At 42.3% G+C, this 15,682-nt stretch overlaps 1 long non-coding RNA gene across 1 annotated transcript; it reads right to left on the bottom strand.

Annotated features, from left to right (window-relative positions):
• Positions 1-1,747: 1,747 nt before the first annotated feature.
• On the bottom strand, positions 1,748-15,165 carry LOC124256397. Its single transcript, XR_006892894.1, has 3 exons — positions 15,068-15,165; positions 8,445-8,451; positions 1,748-1,759 (listed from the first exon to the last, which is right to left on the bottom strand). It is a non-coding gene; the product is annotated as an uncharacterized LOC124256397 (long non-coding RNA).
• Between the last annotated feature and the right edge of the window lie 517 nt (positions 15,166-15,682).

Here is a 15,682-nt window from a genome sequence, read left to right as displayed (position 1 = left end):
GCTAGCTGATTAATTAGCAGAGAAGAACTTTAGACTGACCCAGAGACTGTACTATCTACATATCAAAACAAATAAACATTTATCTTACAGTTTTTGCGAAAAGTAAGACAGCATACGTCATGCGCTCCACTGCAGGCAGCTTAAATCACAATTAAAGGTACTGGGTGCTCCATGAGACGAATGGCAGTTGACAGGGTAAAGGGACGCTGACCGTGTATTTCAGTCTCAATGTAAAATACACAGGCGCTATATGAGTAAACTTCATCTATAACGAACACGGTTATAACGAACTGACGGATTAACGAACACGGTGCCGTTGTACAAAACAACCTTAGCGCTACGACAGTCGTAAGTCCATGTTAAGGTATGGGCGTTACGATCACCTTAGCGCTAAGATCGCTTTGTACGAAGGCACTCTGTTGGTGTCCCGGGCACTTGCAGCATATTTCAGTTGACATGCGTATAACGACCTACGGTTGATACGAACTGATATTAGTGGCCCCTTTGAGTTTACTGTGTTTAAAACCACAGGCCCTGTTCACAGCTAACGTTCTGACTGATGCAGCATCCATTGATATTCCCAGACTTACGCCAGTCGTAACGCTACGACATCTTTACTAGCGAAAACGAGGCCCTTGATTTGTATACAATATAATACATATGCACATTCTAGCAAAGTTTAAGACATCTAGTCTCTGATGTGAAAATGTTTTTTTAAAAATGGAATAAAACTGATCAAAAAGACTTTCTTTTTTTCATAATCGAGAGTAATTATTATAGACAAATATTATAGACTTACAATGACTGTATTTTATATGTTTGTTTCATGGTCGGTAGTTTTTATTTTTATTTATTTATTTTTGTTGTTGCTTAACGCTTTCTGCGTTAGATGACTGGGCCAACCACGTATGTACCTTAAGTTACGAAAGACGAGTCGGAATCACATATGCATCTGCATTTGCCACGAGGGGTTGTGGGGGAGTCTAGTGGTTCGCTCGTCACTCCGAAGACCCGGGTTCGATTCCCCACATAGGTAAAATGTGTGAAGCCCATTTCTGGTGTCCCTGATGGAATATTGCTAAAAGCGGCGTCACGAGCTGCATCGTCAGATAAATCAGCACACATACATTCAGGCAATACTATCCAAATCTTTCAAGCCTAAATATAAATAGTAATAAAATATCATCAAAGTTCATTTTCACTCACATTTAAAGAAAAAAATCCTAAAACAACGTTGGTTACTTCACCAGGTATGGAAATATCTTGAAAAATGTCAGATTAACAGAATTTGAAGTCGATTAGGTAAATACTTGCATGCTGTAATAATTATTATATTTTCCTTTGGGTTTTTTTCTGTGATGTTATTCAGTACACATGGAGGATAATAATAATAATAATAATAATGTGTTGTCAGTACACACTGAGAGGAGTCTAAAAAATGACAAAACAGCAACACATGTTCACATCCTCCAGCTATCGTGACGACCGACCTTCCAGCAACAAAGCGCCCATCGTTGATGTCGTTACTCTTTCTGCTTACTATCTGCACATCTCTTAACTCTCATTACCATAACAACACAGCAATACAAAATGATACACGCGTGCGTGGCAAGCTAAGATGAATCTGGGCGACATTTATAGACGTTTATCACTGTGGTATATAAACCATATAGCCCGAACCGAGTCTTCACATACATCACCATGCGTAGGTTCTGACGTCAAAACAATGGCGCTCGGCAGCCCGAGTCTGTGATGAATGCTTTTGTTGCAAATTTCATTTCCATATCGCGTCACCCTTAATGGGTTACTGTCCATCTTCAAGGATATCAGTATTTTCTTTTCAGTAATTTATTATCTCATAATATTACAGTGACTTAAGGAGGCGACCTACCCACGTTGTAGGGTGCTATTGACAATCACCAGTGATGATACATGTTTTGGGACCGTAATCGACATGTTTTTTTGTGTTTTTCACCACTCTGGCGCCAGTACCACCGCGGACTATATTTTCTTCCAGAACCAGAGGCTAAATAGGACACGCTTTTATCTATCATGCTGTTTGCAGGAGAGCCTGGCGCCATTAGCAAGCATGGTTTAAACTAGCCACCATAGCTATATTACACATACATCTGAAATGAACATAATTTACAGAAAAAAAACAATTCATAAAAAATAATCATAAAATATACGTAGAGAAACAAATAAAGGAACACAGGAAAATTCAAGCATTCCTTTATTTTTTTCCAGTTTTCATCACCACAGCGCTATTCAAAACTGGTGATGAAAACTAGAATATATTAAAGGAACACTTGAATTTTTCTGTGTCCCTTTATTTGTTTCTCTACGTATATAATGAAAAGTAGCCCAGAGACTTTCTTCATTTTCAGATTCCCTTGTAATATAGACTTGCCACAAATTCTAGACTTGCAATGGGCTTTAATGGATATATTTGTTTCAGGGTCTGTATGACAGACTGTAGCTGTACATTCAACCACATTAACATGAAAGTATCCTTCTTTTATAAGTTATAGGTTTTTCGTTTTGTTTTTTGTAAAAGATGATTTTCGTATATCACTACAAAGGTTACCCACTGATGCAAGTTACATAATTTGACTTAATATAACAGCTGTAAAAGAACGCACAGCGTATGGGTGTTTAGTAGTGACCATCGTCTTGTTGGTGCAAGGTTAATTCTTGCAGTGATGTAACACTCTTCTCGAGGTCAGCGCCTAGCTCAGGGGAATATCTTTGTCTTTGAAGGATGAAAAATTGAAATGATGTCAGTATGTTAATCCTGAACGTTATGATTTGAAACCACCGACATTGTCTCTCTCCTATCCCAATCTCACCAAAACCCTTAGTCTGTCTCACAGTCCCTGAACCATATTATTTTCCCCAATGCTTAGCCCTCCCTGCAATGCTAAAGCCCTAAATGAAGCAAGTTTAGATTTCCTCAGGTTTGAATCTCTGGTCTCACTGGGGCTCCTTTTCAATTTAAATGGGTTTATTTGCTACTATCACAATTATATGTATTCAGGGACTAAACGTTGGTCTACAAAACCGTCTGTGTCATGTGCTTGTCGGCGACATCACAGAGATGTTGAGGGCCATTCAGGTAAGTCATTCCTCTGATCCTCTGTCACTCAACTGCTGAGGCACCTGAGCGTCTTTCAGCCAACGACCGGTAAACTACGGAGATGGAACGTTGTTGTGACCATACGCCTACATCATTCATCACATGAACGTCGACGTGAACGTTAGTGCTAAGGGAGGTAACTCTTTCAGGGTGGAATAAACGTCATGCTTCGTTAAGCGTAGGGAATCTGTACATGAATGTGTTACCGCGGGAGCACGTGAGGTAATATTTATCTGTGATAGGAGTGACACTGAAGCCCCGTATGAGCGAGCTTGTATCCGAGTTCATCTTGGATTCAAGCGACACGGGGTATAGGAATGTTTCATATCTTCCGAGCTCGGCACAGAGAGCGACAAGTTATCGTAAGTTCAAACCAGAAAAGAAACAGAACACCGACGGCTTGTTAATGCGCCTTCAGGAACATCCAGTGCTGGTCTGAAAGGTGTCTGATTCCGCAGGCCCGGTGTATCTTGGATCAAATTCCTTTGTTGGAAATCAAAGCTAACGATATTTAGATGTAATCGTCCGTGTCGTATCGCCTGTTTTAGGACCTTTCCTGTGGAATCCCAGAAGGGACATAGTCGCGTTTTCGCCCTTACAAAACCACGCAAAAAGTGTCAAAATTAAGTGCTACAATGCGACATGTTCCAATTTTCAAGGTCATTATGTGTCGCACTGTCCCCTTGACGCGCATTGTAACGCTTTTTTGACACATCTTAGATGGGACAACAATGCGACAACGTGACAAATTGTCGCTATGTCGCATTGTTGCCCTTTGGTTGAATAAAAATATATAAATTAAAGCCAGACAATGCATCATAGCGACACTGCGACAAACTGCCAAAATGTCGCATTGTCGCATTTTGACACTTTTGGCTTTTTTCTTCCATGATTTCATACTTTCTTGATATCCGGATACAAATCCTACAGGACGCTTAGGTGCATGGTGGTTAACCGTTCTCTTGTAACACCTCTGATTCGAGTTTGCTTCCTTCCTGGTGACGAGGTTCTTTGCTCATATTTCAGTCAAAGGTTTGCCTGATCCAGACACGAAGATTTAAGGTCGTCGTGATGCAGTTCTAATACATGTATATTCACAGTCCAAACAAAATTCACTCACCATTTCTATATTATTGCCCCAATTCTAAAGTACATATAATTATTTATAACAATTCAATTAGTGAACAAATGAAAGTGAACATTCACCTTACATTGGTCAGTAGTGGCAGTCGAACAGGTTAAAGCGTTCGCTCGTCACGCCGAAGACCCGGGTTCGATGCCCCACGTAGGTACAATGTGTGAAGCCCATTTCTAGTGTCCCCTGCCGTGATGTTGCTGGAACATTGCTAAAAGCGGCATGAAATGATACTCACTCACTAAAATAACACTGACTGAAACGCAAATCGATTGACATCCTATCAATTTTTGCTATGGAATTACGGTCCGACATTCGTCTTTGAAATGAAGAGATTCTGAAAAGCCATGATAAGCGACCTGAACTGGTTCTAAGATATGCACGCGCGTACGCAGCGAAGCGGATAATTAGAAGATCCAATTACGATGCTGTGATACGATATCTCGACCTTGATTGGATGATGAACGCGGAGCATGAAGGGTGCAAGGTCAACCAGTTTCCACGGACCTTGAAATGGTTGTACATGTACTATCATTGGGAGCCATGGATATGATGTGGCGAAGGTTACAATCAGAGCAGCCTCTGTATATATGCTTTAGTTATGCCAAGTAACACAGGCTTACAGAGACTTGATATAGCACATATAGACCAACAACTAGTCTCTGAAATGAACATATTTTACTGAAAAACGTTCATAGTAACACAAAAATATAATATAATGAAAAGGAGCCCTGAGACTTTCTTCATTTTCAGACTGAAGCTGAGGAAATCTAGACTTTCCACATTTTCTAGACTTGCGTTGGCTTTCTTGGATATATTTGCTTCAGGGTCTGTACTACAGACTATAGCACATATAGCAACCAGCTAATTGAGGGAACGGGTTTTCCGACATTGTAGATGGTAGTGTAGTCGGTCTCACAGTCCATGAACCACATTATTTTCCCTACTGCCAAGCCCTCTCTGCAGTGCTAAAGCCCTAAATAAAGCAAGTCTAGATTTCCTCAGGTTCTCTGGTCTCCCTAGGGCTCCTTTTGAATTTAAATGGGCTTGTTTGTTACTATCAAAATTATATATATACAGAGACTAAGCCTTAGTCTAATGGTAGTGCAGTGGCACGGAGCTTTGTCAGTGTTCGTGCCTTGACCGAGAATCCAGTTGCAAATAATGGGTGGAATATTTGATTGATCAAAATTGTTCAGGAACCGATGGCAACAATAGGTAAAAATGGTTAAAGATGCTTTATAGGGTTCTATTTGTTTATTGTCTTACGCCGCACTCAGCAATATCACAGTGGCAAGACGGCGATCTGGACCAGAAAATAGTGTGATTAACATCATGAGACTCGATCTACGCAATTGGGATACGATGAAATCGGATTTCAAATTCAACAATTTAAAACCTTTAATGATCCACGTAAAAGTTTCCCTTTTGATAATCAGATAATATAAGTGATTGACATCATGAACATGACCATGAACGTGAACACCAGAAATGGGCTTCACACATTGTACCCATGTGGGGAATCGAACCCGGGTTAATGAAATTACGTAAAAGCAGACCTTTAGCCCTGTTATTCGTATGAATGTCTTAATAATGCTTTAAACTAATACTTATTGCCTATGCAAGCTTATGAGTCTGCAACCAATCAATTGAAATCAGCCTTTTACGACCAATATTGGTTGTATGGTAGATGTCCCGACCCGGAACCCCTAGGGGTGATTAAGAAGAAGAAGAAGAAGACTGACTGACTGAATTTGGTTTTACGCCGCTTTAAGCAATATTCAAGCAACATCACGGCGGGGGACACCAGAAAGGGCTTCACAAATTGTACCCATGTGGAGATTCGAACCCGGGTCTTCGGCGTGACGAGCCAACGCTTTAACCACTAGGCTACCCCACCGCCCCAGAAGAAGAAGAGGAAGAAGAAGAAGAAGAAGAAGAAGAAAATTATTTTATTTCCGTGTCACACACTGTAAAACAATGACAATAAAAATACACAAATATAATATACAGTGCCCGGCCAATATGAGAAACGCAGGACGCCACATACATATAAATAAAAATGAGGAATATCACAGATCATACATGTACATAATATGAAAGTTATCAGGTGCAAGATCTAAAGTTTGGGGGAGAACATCCTGATACTGAGCAGAAATTTAATGTTAATTAGGTTGGTAGAGACGAAAGACACAGTTGTCTTCGCTGATACATGTGACACAGTTGTGCGGCTAGGGTCTAACAAACTTATCATTCCGCATAAAGAACACAGTCTGGTCGGCAGCGGTCATCTGTATGAAGTTCGGAGTTGATTGGGAAGCTAAGTTAAGGAGGTATACTTGTTTATGTGTATACATGTACCCCAACTGCTGTAGTCCAATGCTTTTAAGTACCCCTGTTGGGAGTACGAAACCGACCTAATTAACTTGTCTAGCTTCCTTGCTGGCATGTGTCACCGCAAAGCCAGACATCATTAGACGGGACCCAGTCTGCAACTCGCACGCAAACAGTGGTTCATTATCAGTTTACAAGCGTCCGGCAGATATGACACAACAGTTCCTTCACCCTTTTGTCTAAATACCAATCTAGCAAGTCGTTACGAATGTATTTTTGTCTAAACATTTAGATTCCACGTAAACACTTCTGACAGCGAGGGTATCGTATTCTGACTGCTCACAACAAACCCCAGTTCTCGAAGGTAATTAGAAACACAACTCTGTAGGGTCCGTGGCGCAATTTACATAAAGATACTTAGGTTCAAATCAGTTTTGTTTGTAAATATGTTACTGTCAAACTCCGAAGATGAAGAACAAGAGGAGGCTGGGAGGTTCGCCCTTCCCAAGAAGTAAACAGCATGGTATTGGAGTTGATTGAACCACTTAGCTCTCTCCGAGGTCAATACACAACCAACATACATCCTTTCGTCTCAGTTTCCATTTAAACATGCACTTCTCTCCTTCTTCGCAGCATCACCCAAAACGAACACGACCATTAGAATACTTCAGAAACTTTCCCGCCCGAATACCACGTCTCCCGTGGATCCATGGCGGCCATTACCTCCCAGCTTCTCGTCTACAATTTGTACGGAAAGGTTTTTCTGTTATTTTTATCAGATTCCCGTCAGTTTGTAGCGACACCAGCCGCGACCACCCAACCCCGTAACACGCCATTTACAAGTCCGTAATTGAAGTTTATCTCATTTGTATAGTTATAATATAAACATCTCGACAATTCGATAATTTCTCCGTATGATGGAGTGCTAATTGTCCGACTGTATTGTTCAATGACCGCTTTCCTTATCTTCAGGGACCGTAAGACCACACCCCGGGTGTATCGTTATCTCCTCCCTGACAACACGGGTCATTAAAACCAGGGAGACTATAAAGAAAACGTACACCAGCCGCCATTTTGAAGATAAAGAATGACCATGACCTTGGACTTAAAGGTCATGTTTTGTGACGTACGCAACGAAAGAAGAGACAAGACGGACTTCTTTTGTCACATTTTGAAGAAGATGGCGCCCGGTTGACGTCCATGATGACCTTCATAGGCGGATCCAGAGGGTTGCAGGGTGCGCACACCCCTTTTGTCCTGAAAGTTTATTAAATGACCATTGAAATTCTCGTGAAAATGAAGTGTGCACCACCCCCAACCCCCCTTTTCAATAGTGTGCACCCCCTCTCTCAAAAAGTTGTATCCGCCCCTGACCTTGACCTTGGATTCAAAGGAAGTAGCGACATGGAGACCGTGAATTATCATCTATTACAGGAAAGTAGCTCCCTAGTTACTAGTAGTTAGTGCGAGTTATCTGTTCAAGGACTGTGTTCGACTTCCTTGTTGACAGCCTTTCTTGGTGTCATGGGGCCATTCGCTATCACAGTTGTAAATATATTTAGATTATACAGATTATATTTTTAAAGATCCACATGCAGTCACAATATTCTGTTAAGAGACTGCAAGTACCGTTATTCCTATATCTTAAGGTATACGATGGTCCCATGTCCAAGACTTTAAAACGTGTAGATCTGTGAAAGTCGTGAGCTCTTGGCTGAGTCCAAATCTGTGGGGATTCTGGGTCCTGATCCACAAATGGTTCGTAACTTTACGACCTGTCGTACTTCTATAGTTTATCATAGATTAACGAATGTCGTAACGATACAAAGCTTTTTGGACCGGGGCCCTGCGTAGCAATTCTGGTCTCTGTGGCTCATAGATATTGTCGGAGGCTATTGAAGAGCCGTCGCTTGTAGGCTCCGTGACCTGGCTGATTACAGGTCATCGTATCCCAGTTGCGTAGATGTATGTTCATAACGCCAATCACTGCATTGTTTGGTCCAGACTCGTCTATTTACAGGCTGACGTCATGGAGATGTACATTCGTGACCAATCCTGATATTCATGGGCAAGCAAGAAATTACGGAAAGGTACGAGTGGTGACAAATGAGAGTTGTAATATTGAAGCCTTAAGCAACACACAGAAAACGACAGCCATAGTGTCACGATCACACTCATTCTCTTCCCACAGAGGTTACGTGTCATATCTTTCTACTGGTTATGATACGGCCATATTTCCCGGTTCTCGTAAAATCCCCTAGCGGCAAAAATCGCAACTTGAATTATCTCCCTTTTTTCTATCCAATCAGAACACTTGTTACATCGGCTTAGATCCAACTTGACTAATACAAGCAAATGTGGAGCCACAAATATCCCTCCTCTGCCGGGGACTTGAGTTGATGTGACATACAAGACATTTAATGGCTACCTTGTCCGTTGTCAACGAGGGCGATGGAGACGCCATTAATCCGCCATTACATGACTGAGTTCTAGAAGAAACGTTTGCGCATCGCGCAGGGGAAGAGGTTCTAGTTTTCCCGAAGCATACGGAATTTACCGAGGCCTTGCGAATGATATTTGTATCAATTAACCCACATTCAGATGTCGAATATCAACTTGTAGGATAGTTTAAGCATAATAGGGAAAATATCACTCTTTATCTATTCTGTTTGAAATTGGTACATCACAGTTTTGTGGGATCGAACCCAGACTTCTGTCAATACTACAGTTTCCGTAGTTTCATTAGAACTAACATTCAAACTGACTCCAACTGTGTAAGACTGTCTTCTAATGTCTTCGACAGTCTCCTGTCGAATATCTCCAACTGATTCCAGCTGCCCCAATCTGTCCTATTCTGACGATTGTTTCCTACTGCCTCCAAGTTTCTCCAATAAATTGTGGATTCAACGTACACTACCGCTCCCGTCATTAGAGTAACAACTAGTCTCTGAAATGGACATATTTTACAGAAAAAAACCTCAAAGTGAAAAAAATAAAATATAATGAAAAGGAGTCCTGAGACTTTCTTCATTTTCAGAAGCTGTGGAAATCTAGACTTGTCACATTTTCTAGACTTGCGTGGGATTTCTTGGATATATTTGCTTCAGGGTCTGTATGACATACTACCCGCTCATATGAAACCACTATACGTTTCAGAGCATGGAGAAGACACCATCAAGTTATCACCCGCGGCATTTACAGTGTTTCATCTGTCACAACATGCACTACTGTGAAACATATGGCCATCCAGAAGCCATCATCATACAGTGAATTATGTCCTTGATGGTACAACAACGAGATGTGACGACCATACATCAACCCGACGGCGCAATAACTCACTGTCCCTGCCAAGGTTTTGATATACGCCTTTGACAAAACTAACAGCAACTATCACCTCCTCTGCATCCAAAGTAGGCCTTACCACTACGGTGGATTAATCACAAAGATGAGTTCATAGTCTTAAGGGGCCGTTTGGTAGCCAAGTGGATAAAGCGTTTGCTCGTCACGCCGAGGACCCGGGTTCGATTCCCCACATGGGTACAATATGTGAAGCCTGTGCCTGGTGTCCCCCGACGTGATATTGCTGGAATATTGCTAAAAGCGGCATACAACTAAACTCACTCACTCACCCTAGTGCTTAAAGCGTTAGCTCGTCACGCCGATGACGGGGATCGATCCCATATGGGTGCAATGTTTAAAGACAAGTTCTGCTGTCCCCCGCCGTGATATTGCTGAAATAAACTAAACTCACTCACTCATAGTCTTATTATATTGTTTCCCACTTTCTTGCGCCTACTGAGCTACATTCAACTCAAATGCCTCCGCATCTCCTCTGTCACGGGTTGCACCACTCTTAACTAAGTGTAAAAGACGTTGATGCATTGTTGTTCTTGAGTTTTGAAGATCCCAATCTGTCTTCCAGCGTTGTATTCTGAAGCATATTTATGAATTCCGCGCGTTTTCGTGACGGCTTGAATTGGCGGGCAGAGGGGCTAGACGTTCGGGGCGATGAAAAGATTCATCGTGGGTACGATATGTCGACTCAGATTGCCATTTTTCCCAGTTAAAGTGTACCAACAGGGACGGAGAGGAGTGAGCTATGTTCGGATCTGAAAACACAGCGTCCGAACGAGCTGACACGTATGCTATCAGTAATTCAACTTCTCCGGTGTCGACAGGTCCCAAACGACCCAACTTGTTGGCTGCCTACCACATGTCATCGCACTTTACCCCGCCAATATGTCTCCCGCGCTTAGCAGACGATCTCGCCGCCATTTTGTTTTTTAGCCCTCGCTCTCTAACCGAAAATAAGTCCATTACAAAATCTGTCAAACTTGGAGAACGGAACTGTCCATCTTGGCACCAATATCGCGTGACAGAATTCTATACAATTCAGGTGAACATCCGGCACTGTCGAGCTGGCGGTATTTTTCCAACATTCCTCGGTTGCCAGGTCGCTGATTTCAAACAGCCATGATGGTTTAGGTGATTGCCACTTAAAGCGTCGAAATTCCATCAAACGATGTCTTTCAAAAGGAGAAAACTTTGAGATATTATCGAGATGTCAGTGTTTGTGGACAAAGTCACCTTACGAGCTAGGAATTGATTTTAGTATTCCTGGGAACGCCAACGACATATAGTGGTGATTGCTCGGGAAGCGAGAAACTAGTCAGTTTCCTTTGATCCACGGGTTTCAATTTCTGCCGACAATCTATCGTCGCCGAGAAATAATAACTTAAAAGGTGTCGTCATCTTGTGAAAATAAATTGCATAATATACAGGCGTGGGTCCTAATACGACGCAGATATTGGTCGGACAAGATGAAGCGAGAAACGTAAAATTGGCCGGAATTTCTCGATTGTCGTTTCCAGTTCTGACTGGTTTCAACAGAGAAGACTCACTGAGTACTTCCCTAGTTTGTCTTTGATGGCGTTTCTGGGAAAGGCAAAGTCGCCAGTCCCTCATGAGTGTCTTTCGTGGCGTTTCTTGGTAAGACAACGTTGCCGGTACCTCATTTTGCTAATCCGCATCGTTTCTGGGTAAGACAAGGTCATCGGTACGTCGCATGTGTCTCCCGTGGCGTTTCTGGTTAACACGACGTCGCCAGAACCCCGTGTGTGTCTCCAATGACGAGGTCGCGAGCACCCTATGTTAGGCTACCGCGGCGCCTCTAGTTAACTCAGGGGCGGTGGGTTAGCTTAGTGTTTAAAGCCGGGTTCGATTCCCCACATGAGTACAATGTATGAAGCCCATTTCTGGTGTCCCCCGCCATGATATTGCTGGAATATTGCTAAAAGCGGCGTTAAACCATACTCACTCAGTCACTCTAGTCAACACAAGGTCACCAGTACCTCCAAGTGTGCCCCCGATCGTGTTTTAGGTGACACCTAGTCGCCAGTACCCTGCGTATATTACCCGTGTAGATTGTTGGTTAGAGTGTGAGTGAGTGAGTTTAGTTTTACGCCGCACTCAGCAATATTCTTTTGGTTAGATGAAGTCATAAGCACATTAACGTTTGCTAACAACGTCCCTAGTAATCCATGCCAACCCCGGCACGTGAGACAACTGTCCCCACCCCCCATCCTTGGACAATCGAACGAAGTGTCCCTTACACTGTATCCCGGTACTCTCAAGAGTATAACTGAAACAAACCCTTGACCCACGAAGATGGTATAACAACCCTTTGTTTTCTTGTCTGCGGCCCATTCCCTTCCTTGGGATACAAAAAACTAATTCTGAAATGTAGGGACGAATACCAATCGATTTTCTGTTTTCTTAGCATTAAAACTTTAAACAACCATGCAGCAGCATCATAATTGGTCGTTATTGTAGAAAGCAGAGTCTATAATAGGGGTGTGTAGCTTGCTGGCGCCTTGTAGTGGCTGCGTAGATGACCCCAATATGAAAGCCATAACCAGTTTTACTGACATTACCAAGGATAATTACTTAAAGTGCATTTCTGAAACTGAGACAATGTTTATTTGCCGCAATTAAAACTCCATTAGCCTGACTATGAAGCCATGTAAATTGAATTTTGGTAAAACCGACATAGTTATTAGTGAGCCGGTAACTGGCCAACCAGCGTGCTGATGCGGAATGGCTTCCGATAACCCTCCATAGAACATTAGCACCACGATCAAACTGAACAGAAGCTTTTGATGGTTGTTTTGAAAACACGCTACCTTGTGTATCAGCTTGCTCGGTTCTCTGTGATGAGAACAAGCCACGCATTCTTTCTCGGGTTGAGATGAGAGTGAGTGAGTGAGTGAGCGACCAAAGCTACTGGTACTGACCCAGTGAGCAAATGACTGTTACACGACGGCAGGTTGTGTTTAATCAAATCTGGGCCAGAAAGTCCAGTGAATAATAACATGATCGAAAGAGTCGATGTCAAACAATATGTAGTGAGTGAGTGAGTGAGTGTGTGGGGTGAGTGAGCGAGTGAGTTGAGCGGAAGAGTGAGTGAGTGAGTTTGGTTAAACGCCGCTTTGAACAGGTAAACCATCAAATCTGGACACATTATCAAAATCAAAGCTTAGAATTTGAACCACGCCATTGCTGCAGTTGTAAAAGCCGTGGATGATATAATAATTAATATTCATGTGAAAAAAGAAATACGTATCGGGGTATTCTAAGCTTGACTATTGATCTTGAGGAGGGTAAGGTTCTTGCTTTTATTGTTGCTGTTTGGGGTGGAGGTGGATTTAGCGGGGTGGGCGTTTGGTGTTGGAGGAAGGAAAGCTGGGGTTAGACGGAGGGGTAGGGTAGGGGAGTTGAAATGAAGCAAGGTATATTTTCATTTCGCTAAATGTCTGTGATGTCGCCTAGTAAAAGAACATAGATAACAAGATAACATCTGTAGGATCGAGGGAGCTCGCCGATGCTTAGCACGGTTATTCTCGTTGTCGATGTGTTTGGTTAGGCAAATTCCACGTGTTTAAATGAGATTAAAGTCGACCACTGTAATCAGTGAGAGATTACTGGTCAGTGCGTGTCTTAAACCATATAACTTTAAATCTCGTGAATCCACATCGATTTGGTGCGTCGACTGTTCTGAAAGATTTCCCGTAAAACCAAAATTCCTCGGTCATGTTTTTCGTCAGCTGCTTGAAAGTTTTCTTGTGTTTTTGTTTGCTTGATTGCTTCGTTCTTGTTTGCTTGATTCACACTGCACTCAGCAATATTCCAGTTGAATGAAGATGATCTGTGATTGATCAAATCTGGACCAGACAATCCAGTGATTGACATTATGAACATCGACCTATGTAGTAGATGCGATGACATATGTCAAGCAAGGCAGCGAGACCTGGACCCCGTTTCACAAAGCTCTCGTAGCGCTACGACTATCGTAAGTCAATGTTACAGTATAGGAGGTACGATTGCTACGAGAAAAGTTACGAGATCTTAGGCTTACGAGAGCTTTGTGAAACGGGGCCCTGATCATCTTATCCGTTTACTTGCATTTTGTTTCGCCACAGGAAACTTCGCTAAATGTGTGAGTGGGTGAGTTGTAAGAGTTGCCTGAAATGGGTATTGGGTGGCGTGACGTGACTCATTATGTGTCAAGTGACCCTGAATGCCTGGACCGAGGCACTTGCTTCCAGTCACTGGCTTGTCTGGTCCAGACTCGATTATGTACACGACTCTCAAAACCTTGCTGACTACATGTATGAGTTTAAGAAACAAACGGGCGGTGGGGTAGCCTAGTGGTTAAAGCGTTGGCTCGTCACGCCGAAGACCCGGGTTCGAATCCCCACATGGGTACAATGTGTGAAGCCCATTTCTGGTGTCCCCCGCCGTGATGTTGTTGGAATATTGCTAAAAGCGGCGTAAAACCAAACTCAGTCAGTCAGTTAAACAACAAACGGATATAAAATACAAAGGTATGCCAAGCGTTTGATAAAAATGTTTGATCTGTTTAAAAAGAAATCCATATCTCCTTATTATCCGAGCTACCCAGCTTCAGCAACCAAAGTGTTTACCCACTTACGTTACGTATGTGAAATAACTGAACTGGACTTCATTTTACACTTAGGCCTCTATCAGAGCATCCTCGATAATCTCCAGGGTATACGTTACGACCCCTCTCCACTATACCCTGGATGCATCCACGGATTGGCCCGATAATTATATTACCTCCCTTTGCTGGCTCCGCATTCTCACAGTAGACAATCAGCTAAGCCGCCGTTACATCCGAGCTTGCCAGTGTCAACAAGGATAGCGGTCGCAGTCGCGAAGGTTTGTTCGCAGTGCCACTCAGATTTTTGGGGAAATCATACAGACAAATTGACAGATCTGAAACTTTAAAAAATACATGAAAGAACTCCTTCTACCTCTTTCAGAGTACCTATGCATCAATTGTGTTGCCAAGTTTAAACGGTTAGATAATTTACTAAGCGAAAGTGAGTTGTGATTGGTTCGCTCAACTTCACAGCGTAGACACCTGATTGGATAAATAAAACAACAAAGGGGGTAATATAATTACCGGGCCAAGCCGTGGATACATCCAGGGTAGAGTGGAGAGTGATCGTAACGTATACCCTGGAGATTATTGAGGCTGCTATCAGAGATACAACATTATCTTAATATACAGGTATACACTAAGCATCAGCACCGAGCAATGAGAACAGATATCAGTACAACATTCAGTAGACTAACGCTTAGTCTCTGAATATATATAATTTTGATGGTAACAAATAAACACATTTAAATTGAAAAGGAGTCCCAGTGAGTTGGGAGATTCCTGAACCTGGGGAAATCTTGCTTCATTTAGGGCTTTAAAATATCATTGCAGGGAGGACAAGGCAGTAGGGGAAAATAATGTGGTTCAGGGACTGTGAGACAGACTATAAATTCAATTGCGAAACATGTTGTTTGTTTTAGACTTTTACAACTTTGGATAATTCCCAGTTCCCATTTTCCGTCTATTAAGAAGTAAATTCATTTTAAGAAGGTTGGTTTAGGGAAGAGTTTTTTTTTCTCATTTTTGAAAACTGGACAATAAAGTTCAAATGTTCCTCATAATACAGACGTTGACATCCATAAAACTCTGTTTCCTAATCTTAAAATGAATCAAA

The sequence above is a fragment of the Haliotis rubra genome, unplaced genomic scaffold (genome assembly GCF_003918875.1).
Source record: "Haliotis rubra isolate DU_JTF1 unplaced genomic scaffold, ASM391887v1 Scf627, whole genome shotgun sequence".
NCBI classification, from domain to species: Eukaryota; Metazoa; Mollusca; class Gastropoda; order Lepetellida; family Haliotidae; genus Haliotis; species Haliotis rubra.
The sequence above is the reverse complement of the archived record's forward strand: the minus strand, read 5'-3'. Positions and strand labels throughout refer to the sequence as shown.